The sequence below is a fragment of the Erithacus rubecula genome (genome assembly GCF_903797595.1).
Source record: "Erithacus rubecula genome assembly, chromosome: 2".
Classification (NCBI taxonomy): domain Eukaryota; kingdom Metazoa; phylum Chordata; class Aves; order Passeriformes; family Muscicapidae; genus Erithacus; species Erithacus rubecula.
This window is the reverse complement of record NC_136685.1, coordinates 3,036,436-3,052,445: the sequence shown is the minus strand read 5'-3', so window position 1 is coordinate 3,052,445 and position 16,010 is coordinate 3,036,436. Positions and strand designations below refer to the sequence as shown.

General features: G+C 50.0%; 1 protein-coding gene across 1 annotated transcript in view; it reads right to left on the bottom strand.

The window, feature by feature from the left end:
* The window catches only part of LOC306798267 (gallinacin-9), a gene marked incomplete at its 3' end in the record, with an annotated part of 229,457 nt that overhangs the window by 48,140 nt on the left and 165,307 nt on the right, over positions 1-16,010 (bottom strand). The window lies entirely within an intron of this gene.

Genomic DNA, 16,010 nt, shown 5'->3' with positions numbered 1-16,010 from the left:
GATTCTGTGTCAAATGAACCTCTGCCAGCCAAACCCTGGCACTTTCCTTTTTCTCCCATTAATAAATTGGGAAAATATATTTTCTATTATTATTATTAATAATAATCATTATTATTATTATTATTTATCTATTTCCCAAAAATCCCGACAAGAGATGGAAATAAGCATGACCACAGGCACTGCCCTGTGTTGACCTCTGCTCTCCACATCAGCACAGAACCCTGGCAGGGGCTCAGCCCCAGCACCTCAGAGGCTGTGTAATAAAGTACACGTTTTTCCTAGGCATAAATAAATGACTTCACCCTCCTGGCGAGCTGCTCTGGGCTCTTTCAGCAGCTCCCCGTGAAGGGAGGCAGCTCTGGAGCAGCACAGCCCCCTCTCCCCACGGAGGGAGAGCTGCCTGATGGGGCAGCTCCAAAACAAACACTGGCCAGCAGCTGCTGGGCTGCTCCCCAGCACAACAGCAAAGCCAAAACCTTGAGGAAGTGCCCCAGAGCAGGGTGGAATTTGGGGAATGTGCAGGGGAATGGGTTTGCACCCCAAATGAGGAGGGTGGTTGAGTCCTATCCCCTCTCCTCCTCTTCCCCAGGACCCTTCCCCAAATCCCACAGGTTCTTCCAGGACAGTCCCCCGTGCCCAGGATGGACACAAAAGCTGTCAGGAGCCTTTATTGTCCAGATCTTTATGCTGTTATCAGCGACTCCCACGCACTGGAAGTGAGATATGTGTGACAACATTTTTCCATCAGCGAGTTTATCATAGCTGAGAAGAGTGGAAGGGGTTGGGGAGGGTGATGGGGAGGAGGAGGAGGGAAGGAGGGGAGGTGCATGGGCATGAAGGGCCACCCAGCCCATCCTCCACCCACCCCACAATCCCACATCTATGGAAGAAGGAGAGCTAAAAGAAGGTTTTGGAGCAATGTGTTGTCAAAGCAGTTGTGTCAGACCCAAGTCCTCCTGACATAGAATAGCCAGTCCTAAATTCCTTGGGTGAGATCTGAAAACACCCTTCCTGCAAACACATCTCTTCATTCATATGGGTGTATGGACAAAGGAGGAGAGTTTCTGCAAGGATGTTGGATGGGCTATCAGGACCCCAAGGGGTCTGACCCCTCCTTGGTGTCAGGCAGATCCTTCCCAGGGCAGGGGGAAGCTCCAGCCAGCAGGAAAGACATTAATGTGGAAAATATCTCAGCTGTATCACAACAGAGCTGCTGGAACCCCAGCACTGCCTCTGTGGTTGTGAACTGTGTGCTGCATCTGGCTGGGTTTCTGATGTTGTCACTTTTCTCAAGCTCTGGGCCTTCAGCCCAGGTTTGTAGGGTAGAACCTGAAGCCTGCCCTTCCCAGTCTTCACCTGGAGGAGATGGAGGGAATGATTCTTTAAGACTGGAAGTTCATCCACAGCCTGGAGGACCTGCCATGGTCCTGAGGCAAAAAACAAACAAACAGCAAAGTTTGTGCTGCAGGAGCAGCTGGGTGAAGGGAAGGTTTTATGGAGCTGCACATCCTGGTGACAGAGATGTGGAGCTGGCAGCACTTGCAAGGGCAACACGTCCCAGTGAGGTCTGCAGGACAAGCTAAAAATACAGATGTGATTTCACAGAGCCATAGAATGCTTTGGTTTGGAAGGGACCTGAAAGTCCATCTTATTCCACCTCCTTCCATAGGCAGGACAACTTCCACTATACCAGACTGCTCCAAGCCAAATCCAGCCTGGCCTTGGACACTGCCAGTGATGGGGAATATACAACTGGGCAACCTCATCACCCCTCCAGTAAAGAATTCCTTCCAAATTTCAGAGGTTCTGTACATTTGCTCTGGAAATCACTGCATTTATTCCAAGTTCATGCATACCCCAAGTTTGTCATTAGCCCCTTTTCTCTCAAAGCTTTGGATGTCTGCTTGGCCTATAACAGCCACTTCAAATGAAATACAGTTGGTGAGATAAAAAATAACAGAAATTAAATAATCACTCTCTCCATGCTCCTGCTTTCAAGGAAAGAAGATGCTGCCCTGGTTTTACTTCACGGTGAGGAGGTTCCTTTCCCAAAGGAACCAGCTGTGGAAGCAAAGGTGAACTGGGGCTGGCATGGGAACAGCTCTATCTCCCCAAGGAGGAGTTATGGATATGCCTGTTAGGATCTGCATGATGGACTCTGCACCACAAAGAGTTAAGGATTTGCATTATGGACTCCATAGGCTGATGTTTCCAAGGATGAGGCTGGATGACAACACAACCCTTCAATATATGATCCACAACCCAGAGGCAGCCCTATCTGAGCACCAGTCAACTCCTGACATTGAGAGAAAACACATGGGAGGGGAAAAATGTGGATGTTTTGTCTACTTGGGGCTGTGATTAGTCCTGTGATTAGCTGGGATGGGGAGGTGGTGGCTGTGCTGCTGTGATTAATGGGGGTTTCACCATCAGCACCCTCTCTCCTGGGCAGCCTGTTCCCTCAGGAGCTGATATCTGCTGGGAGATGCTGCCCTGGGAGCTGATAGCTGGGAGATGCTGCTCTGGGAGCTGCAATGTGCTGGAGATGCTGCTCTGGGAGCTGAAATGTGCTGGGAGATGCTGCCCTGGGAGCTGAAATGTGCTGGAGATGCTGCTCTGGGAGCTGAAATGTGCTGGGAGATGCTGCTCTGGGAGCTGCAATGTGCTGGAGATGCTGCTCTGGGAGCTGCAATGTGCTGGGAGATGCTGCTCTGTGAGCTGAAATGTGCTGGGAGATGCTGCTCTGGGAGCTGATACCTGCTGGGAGATGCTGCACTGGGAGCTGATACCTGCTGGGAGATGCTGCACTGGGAGCTGCAATGTGCTGGAGATGCTGATATCTGCTGGGAGATGCTGCTCTGGGAGCTGATAGCTGGGAGATGCTGCTCTGGGAGCTGCAATGTGCTGGGAGATGCTGCTCTTCAAGCACAGTTCATTAGCAGGGTCCCTGGGGGTGACAGACTGTGGTGGGCTAAGCACAGGATGGAAAAGGGGCTTTTGGATTTTGTGAGCTGACATGGTGGGGGATGATCTGAGGTGCTGCTGAGTGCAGCAGAGGCAATTCTGGATGAGTTAATCCAGTTATCAGCCCCACAACAGCCCTGTCACTCACCAGTCACGTGGTGAAATACTGCAAAAATGCCTTCAGAGATGGGAGGTCAGCCCACCAACCACTGTCAGACACCAGCTGGATAATCTGAGATAAAAGTAGATCCCAAAATATGTGGATCCCACATGTGCAGAGACTTTCTGTAACTTGGGCATGGGGCAGAGATGAGTGGGTTTCTCATGGATGATCTGCAGCAGTGACTCTCTTGTCATCTTGAGACCAAAACATGAAGCTTGTGGATGAAGGCAGTGCAAAAAAAGATGATGGGGACAAGCTTTTTAGCAGGGCCTGCTGTGACAGGACAAAGGGTGATGGTTTAAACTAAAGGGGAGTCAGTTAAGATTAGATATGAGAAAAGGTTTTTGCAATGCAGGTGGTGAGGCCCTGGAACAGGTTGCTGTGGCTGCCCCATTCCTGGGAGTATTCAAGGTCAGGTTCTGTTCAAATCAGCTTTTTCAGGGCTGAATGGTTTGGGTTGGAAGAAACCTTAAAGCTCATCCAGTCCCACCCCACCTTCCATGGGCAGAGACACCTTCCACTGTCCCAGGTTGTTCCAATTCCCATCCAGCCTGCCCTTGGGCACTGCCAGGGATCCAGGGGCAGCCACAGCTTCTCTGGGAAACCTGTGCCAGCCCCTCCCCACCCTCACAGGGAACAATTCCTTCCCAATATCCCACCCATCCCTGCCCTCTGGTAGTGGAAGCCATTCCCTGTGTCCTGTCCCTCCATCCCTTGTCCCCAGTCCCTCTCCAGCTCTCCTGGAGCCCCTTTAGGCTCTGCAAGGGGCTCTGAGCTCTCCCTTGATCCTTCTCTTCTCCAGGTGAGCACCCCCAGCTCTCCCAGTCTGGCTCAGAGCAGAGGGGCTCCAGCCCTGGAGCATCTCCATGGTTTCCTCTGGATTCTCTCTGCTGCTGACCCCAGAGCTGGATTTAACATGCATCTCTCACTTCATTCCTTTTATGTTGGAGAGGGAAAGAGGAGCAGCTCCTCTCTGCACAAACTTTTTTCTTTTTCCCCCTAATTAGTTGCAGTTTTGCATCACAGCTGCCTCAGGCACCATTTTCTCACATCCCATCTCATGTCCAGGATGTGTCACCAACCATATCCTGGTCAAGTTCTCTTTGTGCTCATGATTGTGACTCTGAGGCTGGAGTTTCAGTTTCCATCCCCAGCCCTGTCAGTGATGGCTCCTGGATCAGGTCACTGGGATGATTCTGCTCAGGCTCCTCTGCTCACACCCCCTGTCTGGCAGGAGAGCTGGTGTTCTGCATCCCATCTCATCCCAGGGGACACCAGCACACAGAGATCTCCTCAACCTCTGCTGTGTCTGAAGGATTGACCCCTTTCCTTCTGGGGTTATCATCTACCAGACCCTCACTGCTGGCAAGTTACCTTGGCAAGACTGGGATAATCCCTCCCATCCAGGAGGGAATTAAATTTGTCTGCACTTTTAAATGAGTCACTCATTGCTTTTAACACTGACCAGTGAGCACCGAGCTAAACCCTCAGCACACTTTGACCATCAGGACATTCCCACAGAAATGATTCTGAAGGAACACCAGGTTAGGTTTGCCCCCAGTGCATCCATCTGTGTTTTGGGGAGGGCACCTGCACAGGTTATGGCCGTGATCAGGATGGGTTTTTATCCATGTAAATCTAGAAGAAAGGCAGTGTCTTGGAGTAATGATAAGATTTCCATGAGCCACAAGTGGGACTTGCTCCAAGGTGAGAACCTGGAAGTGATCAGTGCCTGAGGGATCAGCAGAAAGTAGAGGTGTCTGCAGAAACCAGGCAGGAAATGCAGTTACTATGTTCTGCCACATTAAGATAAAACAGCAGGACACCTGCCCAGGGCACCTGAGTCAGGACACACCTGGGATATGGAGCCATGAAATCATAGAATGGTTTGGGGTGGAAGGGACCTTAAAGATCATCCAGTTCCACCTCCTGCCATGGGCAGGGACAACTTCCACTGTTCCAGGCTTCTCAGAGCCCCATCCAGCCTCCAGGACTGTCCCTGTCCCCAGGATTGTCCCTCTTTGAGGCTCAGTTTCACAACAGTGGGAAACAGGCCACAAAGATTAATTAGCAGTCTTCACAACAGGCTAATTACCATTTTCTCACAGGGTTGTTTTGGAGTTCCCCAGCCAGGAATGGCCCTGTGGGTGTGTGACAGCCCCTGCACACAGACCTGCTGAGCATCCCCATGCTGTGAGCCCGAGACCCATTTCCCAGCACAATGAGAAGGATATTTCTGGGCTGCTTTCCTTCCAGCAGCTTCCTCTCACGGCACAATGTCTGCTGTGATCTTCATTTCCCTCCTACCCTCCATTATTCCTCAATATTCCTCTTCCAGGTCCTTCTTCCCTTATCTGCCGCCACTTTCCTGTTTTTCTTCCTTGCTCAGCACCCTCCAGCCTGCCTGGCTCCTGGACCAGGGGCTCCTGTCGCAGAGTTTCCTCCTCCCCTGGCTGATGTCCTGCCAGAGATAGCCCCAGGCATCCCAGGGGAGCACGGGCATCCCGTGGGGTGCAGCCAGGAGAGGGTGGTGGTGCTGACCCTGCTCCAAAGGAGGAAACAGTGCTGGGCTCCCAGAATATCTCTGCTCTGGGTTACCCCAGGGATGCAGAGATAAGCACAAAAAGGGGGAAGGAGGAGGAGGTCAGGGCTGTTCAGCTGAGATGTTTGTGTGTCTTCTGGCACAAACAGCAGTCTGGGCTCCCCCAGCAGGCGCCAGTGCTGTTTTTGGGGGGCAATTGTTTGTTCAGCCTGGCTCACCTTGGAACGTGCAGCTCAGCACCAGGGTGGAGAGGGAGATGCTCAAGGCCATGGGAGGACAATGCTGGGAGAGCCAAGCCCTGTCCCAGCAACTCCCAGGAGAGGATCCCTTCTCTCTGTGGTGTTTGTTGCCTTGGGTGGGTGCCAGTTCAGGGTTGTGATGCTGGAAAGACTCAGGGCTGTCCCTTACCCCTCAGATGGGACAGGTGTCACAGCCCACCCCATGGGACAGCTGCCTGCCAGAGGGGGACTGCCATGGCTGATGTCCACCCTTAGTGGGGCAGTCTCAGGAGCTCGTGGCCCTTGTAAGCACCAGCAAATAGGGATTGCCAGGACAATTCCTTGGAGAGGCTGCAGATGCTTGGAAAATGCAGCAAGGCCCCTCCTGGGAGTGCCCATGGTGTTTTGTCAGCCCTCAGACCATGAGGTCCATCCCAAGGCAGGTGACCAGGGCACTGGGCACAGTGGAGGCTGCAGCCAGAAGTCCCCACATCTTTCCCCATGCCAGGAGCTTCCTGCAGCCAAGTGATGCCTTGGCAGATAAATAAAAGACCCTGGAATATTGAGGAATAAAGTGAGGGAGGAGGGAAATGAAGATCACAGCTACTCCTTCAGCACAAGGATAGCTGGAGATAGTGATTCTATTCTATTCTATTCTATTCTATTCTATTCTATTCTATTCTATTCTATTCTATTCTATTCTATTCTATTCTATTCTATTCTATTCTATTCTATTCTATTCTATTCTATTCTATTCTATTCTATTCTATTCTATTCTATTCTATTCCATCCCATCCCATCCCATCCCATCCCATCCCATCCCATCCCATCCCATCCCATCCCATCCCATCCCATCCCATCCCATCCCATCCCATCCCATCCCATCCCATCCCATCCCATTCCATTCCATTCCATTCCATTCCATTCCATTCCATTCCATTCCATTCCATTCCATTAATTCAAATGATTCCTGCTTCCATGACTGTGCTGTGTGTTGGGAAATCTGCCACCCTGTTCCCTGGAGAGAAGAGTCACCTCAAAACTAAAAAAAGCCCATTCCAATCCATCTGACCTGTTACCCCATCAGCTGAGAAAAACACCCAGCTGCCAACTTCCCCTCCAAAGCCCAAGACCTCTCAAAGTCCCAGGACAGCATAACTTTGCACTTAGCTCTTGGTTTAAACACTTCCACGTGACTCTGTTGCAATGAGCACAAAGCTGACTCAGAGCCAGTTCCCTCTGCTCTTCCCCAGCCAAACCTGCTGCCTTCCTCCTGCTATATTTATCAGAAGGATTTGGCTGCTTGGAAAGGGCTTGGGAAGGCAGCAGGGGTGGAGCCACCTTGGAGATCAGCCATGGGAGAGAACCTGGAGCCGGTTCCAGCCCCTTGTGGCTGTTTTGGGATGGTCTCACATCCCCCTCGGGGTGATTCCAGTGTGAACCTGCGAGGCTGCTCTTCAGCTGGTGAATTCCTCATGGCTTTGCAGATAATTTATAAGTCCTTTGCACCTCTGTGCTTGTCCTTGTGCTGAGGACCTGCTCCCCTCTCAAACCTTCACAATCCTTATCTCCAAATAGAGATTTCCAGGGAGAGATGCTGCCACTTTTTTCTACCCAGATGTTGAAATATTTTTTTTCTGCACCCTGTCTCTCTGAACCCACAGGGAATGTCACCCTAAACTGGGAATTCTTACACATACAAGTGAGATTGGTGCATTTGAGTACCAAAAAAAACTTTGCCACCCCACACTCCCCTGTATCAGTGACACCAGAGGAGAACAACACAAAACCTCTCCCAAACCTCCACAGTGAGACAGGACAGAGTCTGCTCCTCACTTTTCTGCATCCCCTGGGAAGATCTGTTCACAGCTGGCAGCCTTGCCCCTGCCAGCCTGGAGGCACTCCCTCAAATCCCTGCAGCTGCAGATGTGAAGCAAGCAGTGCAAGAGATCCCTGCCCTGCACCACAGCACACACAGCTCTTGGGCAACCAGGATTGCAGCAACACAGGATCAAACCTCTGCGATGTGGAGGTTTTCCTCTTCATTCCTGGGGCACACACCCCTGGCATTTCAGGCTCTAGATGTGTTTTGTCTTTCTGTGCTGGGATGCTTCTCTGGGCACCCTGTGCCAGGGCATCACCACTGTCACAGCCAGCAATTCCTGCCCAATATCCCAATGGCAGTAGGAGCCATTCCCTGTGTCCTGTCCCTCCATCCCTTGTCCCCAGTCCCTCTCCAGCTCTCCTGGAGCCCCTTTAGGCTCTGCAAGGGGCTCTGAGCTCTCCCTGGATCCTTCTCTTCTCCAGGTGAGCACCCCCAGCTCTCCCAGCCTGGCTCAGAGCAGAGGAGTTCCAGGCTTAAGAGCTTAAAATGAGACAGGATGAGACAGCCCAGCTCCCATGGAGTAGTCAGGATGGCAATTCCCAAACATGAGGTGATGGAAACCATCCTCCAGGAGTGAGACCTGTTCAAAGTGACAGGGCCAGGGACAGATTTTGTGATTCTGGCATAGATGTGACAGCAGGAGCTGCCCAACTCCACAGTTTCCTGCTCTGTAAAACCTCCCTGGACCACGAGATGGCATCAAAAACCAGGGCAGCCTGAACCAAGCAGATTTTTCCCTCTGGTCTGGCCTCTTCCATCAAACCCAGACTTTCTGAGGTTCATCCTGCTGGGATGAATGGCACAGCATGTCTCTTTTTACAGTAATGTCACTTCTGTCCCAGGAAACTCCCTGCTGGCTCTCTCATCCTGCATATTTCTTTTCTAAATACATTAAGTTAAAATTAAAATTAAATTCAATGTACTTCCAGTCTCTCTCACATCCCAAACAGGTCCAGGTACCCATCTCACAGGTCCCTTGCTGCTGGCTGTCAGAAAACCCTCCCAGCACTTTTCCCTTCCTGTCCCAGCTCCTTAGGAATGACCCAGATATCCAGTCCCACCAGTTCTTCTCCTATTTCCATTTCCCTCCTGAGGCTCATGTATAAACAAAGCAGAGAACAGGGAAAACAGGGTTTCCAGGAGAAAATGGGTCCCCAGTGGCTGGTGGCATGTGACAGACCCTCCCACGTCACTGGGAGCCTGGCTGAGATAACCTTTCACAAAAACAGCCTTTTCCAAAGAATCCTGAGTGGTTTCCTTTCCTGCTAGGAGCCAGCAGCTCTTGTGCCTTTGCAGTCAGAGGAGGACAGCAGCACAATGAACTCACTGCACAGGGCTCTGCATGGGCCAGCACTGTGGCTTTCTCCAGCTGGACTCACTGTGGGGTGGAGCCTTCCTGCCTCAGTTTCCCTTCTGCCAAGAGGAAACTTAAAATCGCTCTGCAGAGAATATGATCTCTCCCTGAAGCCAAATTCTGCCTGTACCAGACACAGTCTCCATCCCTGTACCACCTTTCCAAGCCAGGAACAACACAGAGCAAATGTTTGGGTCTAGGGAACCCCCCCACCCAATGGGTGTTTGATGCTGTGAGCAGGAGACATCAAGAGAGGAAGTCACAGACACAAATGGGAGTCTGGGGATCTCCTGGAATAGACAAGGGCAATCACAGCCCCATTTCTTGGCCAAAACACCTTCCCAGCCCTGTGCTGAGAAGGCTCAGGTGAGTGTGGGAGGAGCCAAGAGCTCAGGTGATCCCCTTGTTCAGGCTCTGATCTGGGCCATGGCCAATCTCTGAGCCTGCAGAGAAAGGGCAGATTGTGAAACACTCCCTCAAAAAGCTGTGCCCAGAGCCCTTCCAGTAAAGCCAGGATGGCCAGTTGTTGACACACTGGTCAAGAAGAACAGCAAGGGACAAGGAACTTCCCTCAGTTTTGCTTTCCCTATGTACAACACTCACAGAAAAGTGCTTTGGATGCAAATTCTCACATGTCACAGTCCCCACTTCTCTCTCACTTCTTCTTTCCAGTGGATTTTCTCCTCTGAAGCCAGCTGGAGGTTTCTTTTTGAAGCATAAGATCTGTCCTCATCCTTAGATGTCCCCATCCCACAGCTGTCATCTGGGCAGTGGTGAGCACAGACAGGCACAGGGGGGAAGTCAGGTCTCACTTTCTGTCACAAGCCAGGATGGATGGACACAGATTGCAGCTGAGGGGCTCAAAAGCACAACCTCAGCAAGAAGTGGAAGAGCAAGGTCAGGATCAGGTGACTGGGCAGAGCAGCTGAGTTCTGAGCACTCCCCAGCACTCCTGAATTCCTGGAATGCAAGAACAGTCAGGAGTGTACCACAAAGGGAACAGAGATCCCAGTGTCTGCTCCAAAGTGTCTGAACAGGCCTGACCCAGTTGGGTGTGAGCCAGGTGTGCCCAGGTGGGCAGGAAGGTCAAGGACACCTGGGCTGTGCCAGCAATGATGTGTCCACCAGGGCAGTGTCTGTCCCCTGTGCTGGGACACCTCCAGTGCTGGGGACAGCTCTGGGACCCTCCTGGCAAGAGGGACATTGAGAGGCTGGAGTGTGTGCAGGGAAGGGAACAGAGCTGGGGAAGGGGCTGGAGCACCAGGAGAGGCTGAGGGAGCTGGAAAGGGGCTCAGCCTGGAGAAAAGGAGCCTCAGGGGAACCTTTTGGCTCTGCACAGCTCCCTGACAGGAGGGGACAGCCAGGGGCGTCAAGATTACTCCCAGGGAACAGGAACAGGACAACAGAAAATGACACCAAATTGTACCTGGAGAGGTTTAGATTGGATATTAGTAAACATTTCTTCACTAAAAGGGTTCTCCACCCTGGCACAGCTGTCCAGGGCAGTGCTGGAGTTCTGGATGATTTAAAAGCCATGTAGATGTGGCACTTGGGGACATTGGTCAGTGTGGCCTTGGCAGTGCTGGGGGAGGTTGGACTCGATGGTCTCAGGGATCTTTACAAAACTGAATTATTCTATGACACCTTGTATGGGAAACACATGGCAAAGGTACCCTGGAGTTAAGGCTTCCAAAAGGAACATCCTGCACTGTGTGGGGCCAGAGCAGCTGCCCTGACCAGCCCCAGTGATGGGGACACAGCTCTGGGGAGCTGCCCCAGCCCCAAAAGCTGAGAAACACAATCCCTTGCCAGGACAGAGAAAGTACAGGGAACAAATTCCCATAGATTCAAAAATCTGTCAGATTCATGGAGGAAAACTCAGCTCTGATAAACACCAAGTTCCACCTTTGGCTCCAGGAGTGCTGCAGCCAAAAATTGCTGGGAGAGTGGGAAGACAGGTCTGGCCATGCTGAGCAGTGACATTCACACAGCTCTCCAAAGTCTCAAGCTTGTTCTCTGTCTCTCTGATGTGCCATATATGAGGAAAAACTTTTCCACTTTTGGATGAGGGCAGCTTGGCATGTCCTTGGGCACAGCTGACCATGTTTGCTGGGAGAATTAGGAGGGGAGACACCCCAGGAAGATACAATGGATGGAGTAGGAGAACCAAGGAGAGATTCTCAATAAAAACACATCAAACTATTCATGTTTAAACTAGACAGGGACTCTGCTTTACACTGGTGCTGAGGATCACTTTAATCACCCTGCAAAGGGACATAAACTTTGCAGGAATTAATAATATCCCTGTCCTTGCCTCCGCACATCCATCCAGGGCCAGCAGAGTTCACAATAGGTGGAGCAGGAGAACCAAGGAGAGATCCTCAATAAAAATACATCAAACTATCAATGTTTAAACTAGACAGGGAGTCTGCCTTATCCTGGTGCTGAGGAACACTTTAATTACCCTGCAAAGGGACATAAACTTTGCAGGAATTAATAATATCCCTGTCCTTGCCTCTCCACATCCATCCAGGGCCAGCAGAATTCATCCCTCAGAGTCTCACTGCTCTCCCAGATCTGGATTAGTCCCAGCAATGCTGGGAAGAAGATTTTTGCTGATGTCACCTGCTCCTGAGTCACCTCCTGGCTGGTCACAGGGCTCCTCGTGAGCCAGCCCTGCTGAGTCACTGTGGCCAAGGGGTTGTGTAACTGGAGTTCCCTGTTTGCAGGGATTTTTGGGGAATTGGAGCTCTCTGCTTGCAGGGACTTGCAGAAACCACACAGGGGGAGGATTTTGCAGAATCCTCCAGATTTAGAAGAAGCCTTCAGTCTGTTAAGCAGCATCAGCACATGAGGCTAAAGGTACTGCTGATGGGTGTCCAGGGGATGTAGGACACCAAAACCTCCTGATGCCTTAAATTATCTCCCATCCACATCAGGAGCACACAGTTCCCACCAGCCAGGACAGTCTCTTGCTCAACAAGGCAGCAAAGCTCATTTTCTGTCTGGACAGAAAAAAATCCAGTCAACAAACCCTGAAATCACCAGACAAGCCTCAATCCATCAGAATTAGCCAACAAGGCATGTTTGAGTGAGTTTTTAAAGCCACGTGCTCCAGCAGTGACTCTGGCAGACACTGAATGTTTGGGGGGTGAGGATTTGAGCTCAGGATGTCCCAGCTGCCATGGAGAGGTGAGGATTATATTGCTGCCCAACCCTTCCAGCAAGGATTTACCAGGCAGCATTATGGCTTTACAAAATCCTGTTTTAGTTGCCCTGGGCAAGTATTTTACCTTGGCAGCTGATGCAGCCATGTAATAACCATCATTATTCCCATTAAAGCCTCAGAGATGTTCTGCTGCTGCCAAATCATGTCACAGAAATCTTAGAATCATAGAAATACTTGAGTTGGAAGGAACTTTAAAGCTCATCACATTTAATTCTCCTACCATGGGCAGGGACACCTTCCACTGTCCCAGGTTGCTCCAAGCCCCATCCAGCCTGGCCTTGGACACTGCCAAAAGAGGGACACAAAGCCCAGAATAAAAGAACTTCAGAGGGAAATCTTGTATATGCTGCTCCAGCGGTAAAATTATAGTGTTTAAAAGGATCTGAAAAGGATGAATCAGGGAAAATCAGGGTGGATATTCCCCAAAGCAGACCTGGCAGCCCAGATGGACAGGTTTTGAGTTCAGGGAGGAGCACAATTCACTTCTACCCCAAGCAAAGCAGAGTTATTTGGTTATTAAATAAACCCGCATTTCATCCGCTTTTTGTAAGCAATGATGGTTTTAAACCCTGAAAATGAAAAAAAAAAAAAAACCAACTTACTGCATTAATTGAGACCATTAAAAAATTATGGTAGGAGATGAATATACATAGAAACTTTTTTTTTTTCTAAAACCTATAGGTGCTGACCCCGAAGCAGCTTGGTGAAGAGCTATTTGCTGTTCAGTGTTGAAGCAGGGGCACCATGATTCAATCAACATTGATTAAATCAGTGATAAAAGAGGTTTGCCCAAGGCCTCCTGACCCATTTCCTTATCTCATTCCTGTAGTGGTGGATTGTGCTCCAAAGGCCAAAGCCTCAGCAAACACCATTCATTTTTTCTGATACACTAAAAAAATACCATGAGGGAACAGGGAGTTTGCTTCATGCCTGGTTTGGGCACACAAGGGATTTTTTAACTCTCTGGGATTTCTCAAATGGGAAAACAATATTCCAATGGCAGTTTGAAGCCATTCCCTGTGTCCTGTCCCTCCATCCCTTGTCCCCAGTCCCTCTCCAGCTCTCCTGGAGCCCCTTTAGGCTCTGCAAGGGGCTCTGAGCTCTCCCTGGATCCTTCTCTTCTCCAGGTGAACATCCCCAGCTCTCCCAGCCTGTTACAGAGGGGCTCCAGCTCCTGGAGCATCTTATCTCAAAAACGACCAACTTATCTCAAAAACTGACATTTTTCACTCCAAACCAACTGCAATAGGGGCAGCAACTTGTGACACTTCCCCAGAGAGGGCAGAAAGTCGGCACTGTGTGCAAAGTTTTACTTCATATTTTCATTTCTTGAAAAAGACACCAAATGCTTGCAGGAAGATCAGGCAGCTGTTCCCTCCTGAAGAGCCCACAGAGGACACCAGCAGAGCCTGAAGGATGGGCTAGAGCAAGGCAAAATAAAAGGTGTTTTATGGGACTGCACAGGTTTAAAATCACTGCTCTGTGATTTCTGGGTGAACACCCAGCTGGGAATGAGGAGGTGTGGGGAATTCAGAGGGAACTGGCTGAGTTACTGGGAGAAATAAGTGATAAGTGATGTCCTGACTGCAGCTCCACGTGACTGGAGGCTTTTGGAGCCGGATTGTGCAAAGGGCAGGACAAAATCCAGGTTATTTCTGCTGTGTTTTATGCCAACAAAACCTCGCAGACAAGGTGGAAAACTGAAATCTACCTTCACAAGGAGAGTGAAGAAATCCTGTGGAGTCAGTGGAAAGTCAGCAGGTTACAAGTGATTTTTTAAAAAATTAATTTAATTTCTAAAGCTCAAATAAAAACATAGTGAAGGGGTGGTTAAATATTACATGCAAAGGCATGCAGTGGTCCAAGGGCCACTGCACACAGAGCACTGAAGAATAAAAACATTTAAAGACATCAAAAATATCTCCAGTTTTACTGCCTAAGTACTGAGTTGTGCAGTCAAGTGCATTAAATGTAATAAAAGTGTATTAAAGTTCTGATTTTTCTCATCACTTCACTAAGAAATCTTCTCAAACCAAAATAAATTTTTAAAATATGAGTGTCACCAAAAATTGATTGATATAAATGGAACCAAGGGGGAAAAAGGGATATGCTCACTGATTTTTGATCACTGATTAATTATTTTTGGTTCCAGGCCCCACAGTCTTTTAATTTCTGAGGATAGTGGGGAGTATAGTATTTCTCTCTTCCTCACAGAGAAGGGTGAGAAAATAATTTTTATTTTATTAAAGAGAAACTTTAGTGTCATTGTGGTTTAGAACAGAACTTTAAACTGGCTTCTGAGATGATTTTTGTTCATACTCCTGAAAATTGGCCAAAATGAGGGGAAATAATTCTGCATGGTAACACAGTGAAGTATTTCTGCATTTCCAGATGAAAACTTCAAGGGATGCTGCAGAATGGAAGTGGCACAGAGACAGGATAGTGCTGGGGAGACAGCAAAGGGTGGGATACAGGTGGGATTCAGGGAAAATCCAAACAGATTGCTGGAGGAAAACTAGATGGGATGGGGATAGGGTGGAAGAAGGAAGCAGGAAGGATGTGGATGGGATTAAGGACGAATAAAGATGGAATTGAGGAGGAATGCAGGCAGATTGGAAGATGAAAAGGAAATGGGATGGAGTATGGCAGGAAGGGAGAAAGGCAGGAGGAAGGATGGAGGATGGGATGGGATGGGATGGGATGGGATGGGATGGGATGGGATGGGATGGGATGGGATGGGATGGGATGGGATGGGATGGGATGGGATGGGATGGGATGGGATGGGATGGGATGGGATGGGATGGGATGGGACGGGATGGGATGGGATGGGATGGGATAGGATGGCAGAGGGTGGAAGATCTGTGGGATGGAGGAAGGTCAGAGGCAGGCTGGAGGAGAGATACAGGCAGGCTGGAGGTGGAATTGAGGAAGGATGCAGGCAGGTTGGAGGTATGAAAACGAGGTGGGATGGATTGGGCAGGAGAAGGAATGGAAACAGGAGCAGAGGGGCAGGCAGGATGAAGGAAGGAGGGAAAAAGTGAAGAGGGAAGCAGTGAGGAGCAGTGAAAAAGCCAGGAGCAGGGATGGAAGCAGGCATGGAAGCAGGGATGGATGCAGGGATGGATGCAGGGATGGATGCAGGATGGATGCAGAGATGGATGCAGGATGGATGCAAACATGGATGCAGGGATGGATAAAGGGATGGATACAGGATGGATGCAGGGATGGAAACAGGGATGGAAGCAGGGATGGATGCAGGGATGGATGCTGGACAGAAGCAGGGATGGAAGTAGGAGGGAAGCAGGGATGAATGCAGGGATGGAAGCAGGATGAAAGCAGGGATGAAATCAGCAATGGAAGCAGGGATGGAAGCAGCATGAAATCAGGGAGAGAAGCAAGGATGGAAGCAGGAGGGAAGCAGGGATAGAAGCAGGATGGATGCAGGATGGATGCAGGATGGAAGCAGGGATGGAAGCAGGGATGGAAGCAGGGATGGAAGCAGGGATGGATGCAGGGATAGAAGCAGGATGGAAGCAGAGATGGATTCAGGATGGATGCAGGATAGATGCAGGATGGAAGCAGGGATGGAAGCAAGGATGAAAGCAGGATGGAAGCAGGGACGGAACCAGGAGGGAAGCAGGATGGAAACAGGGAT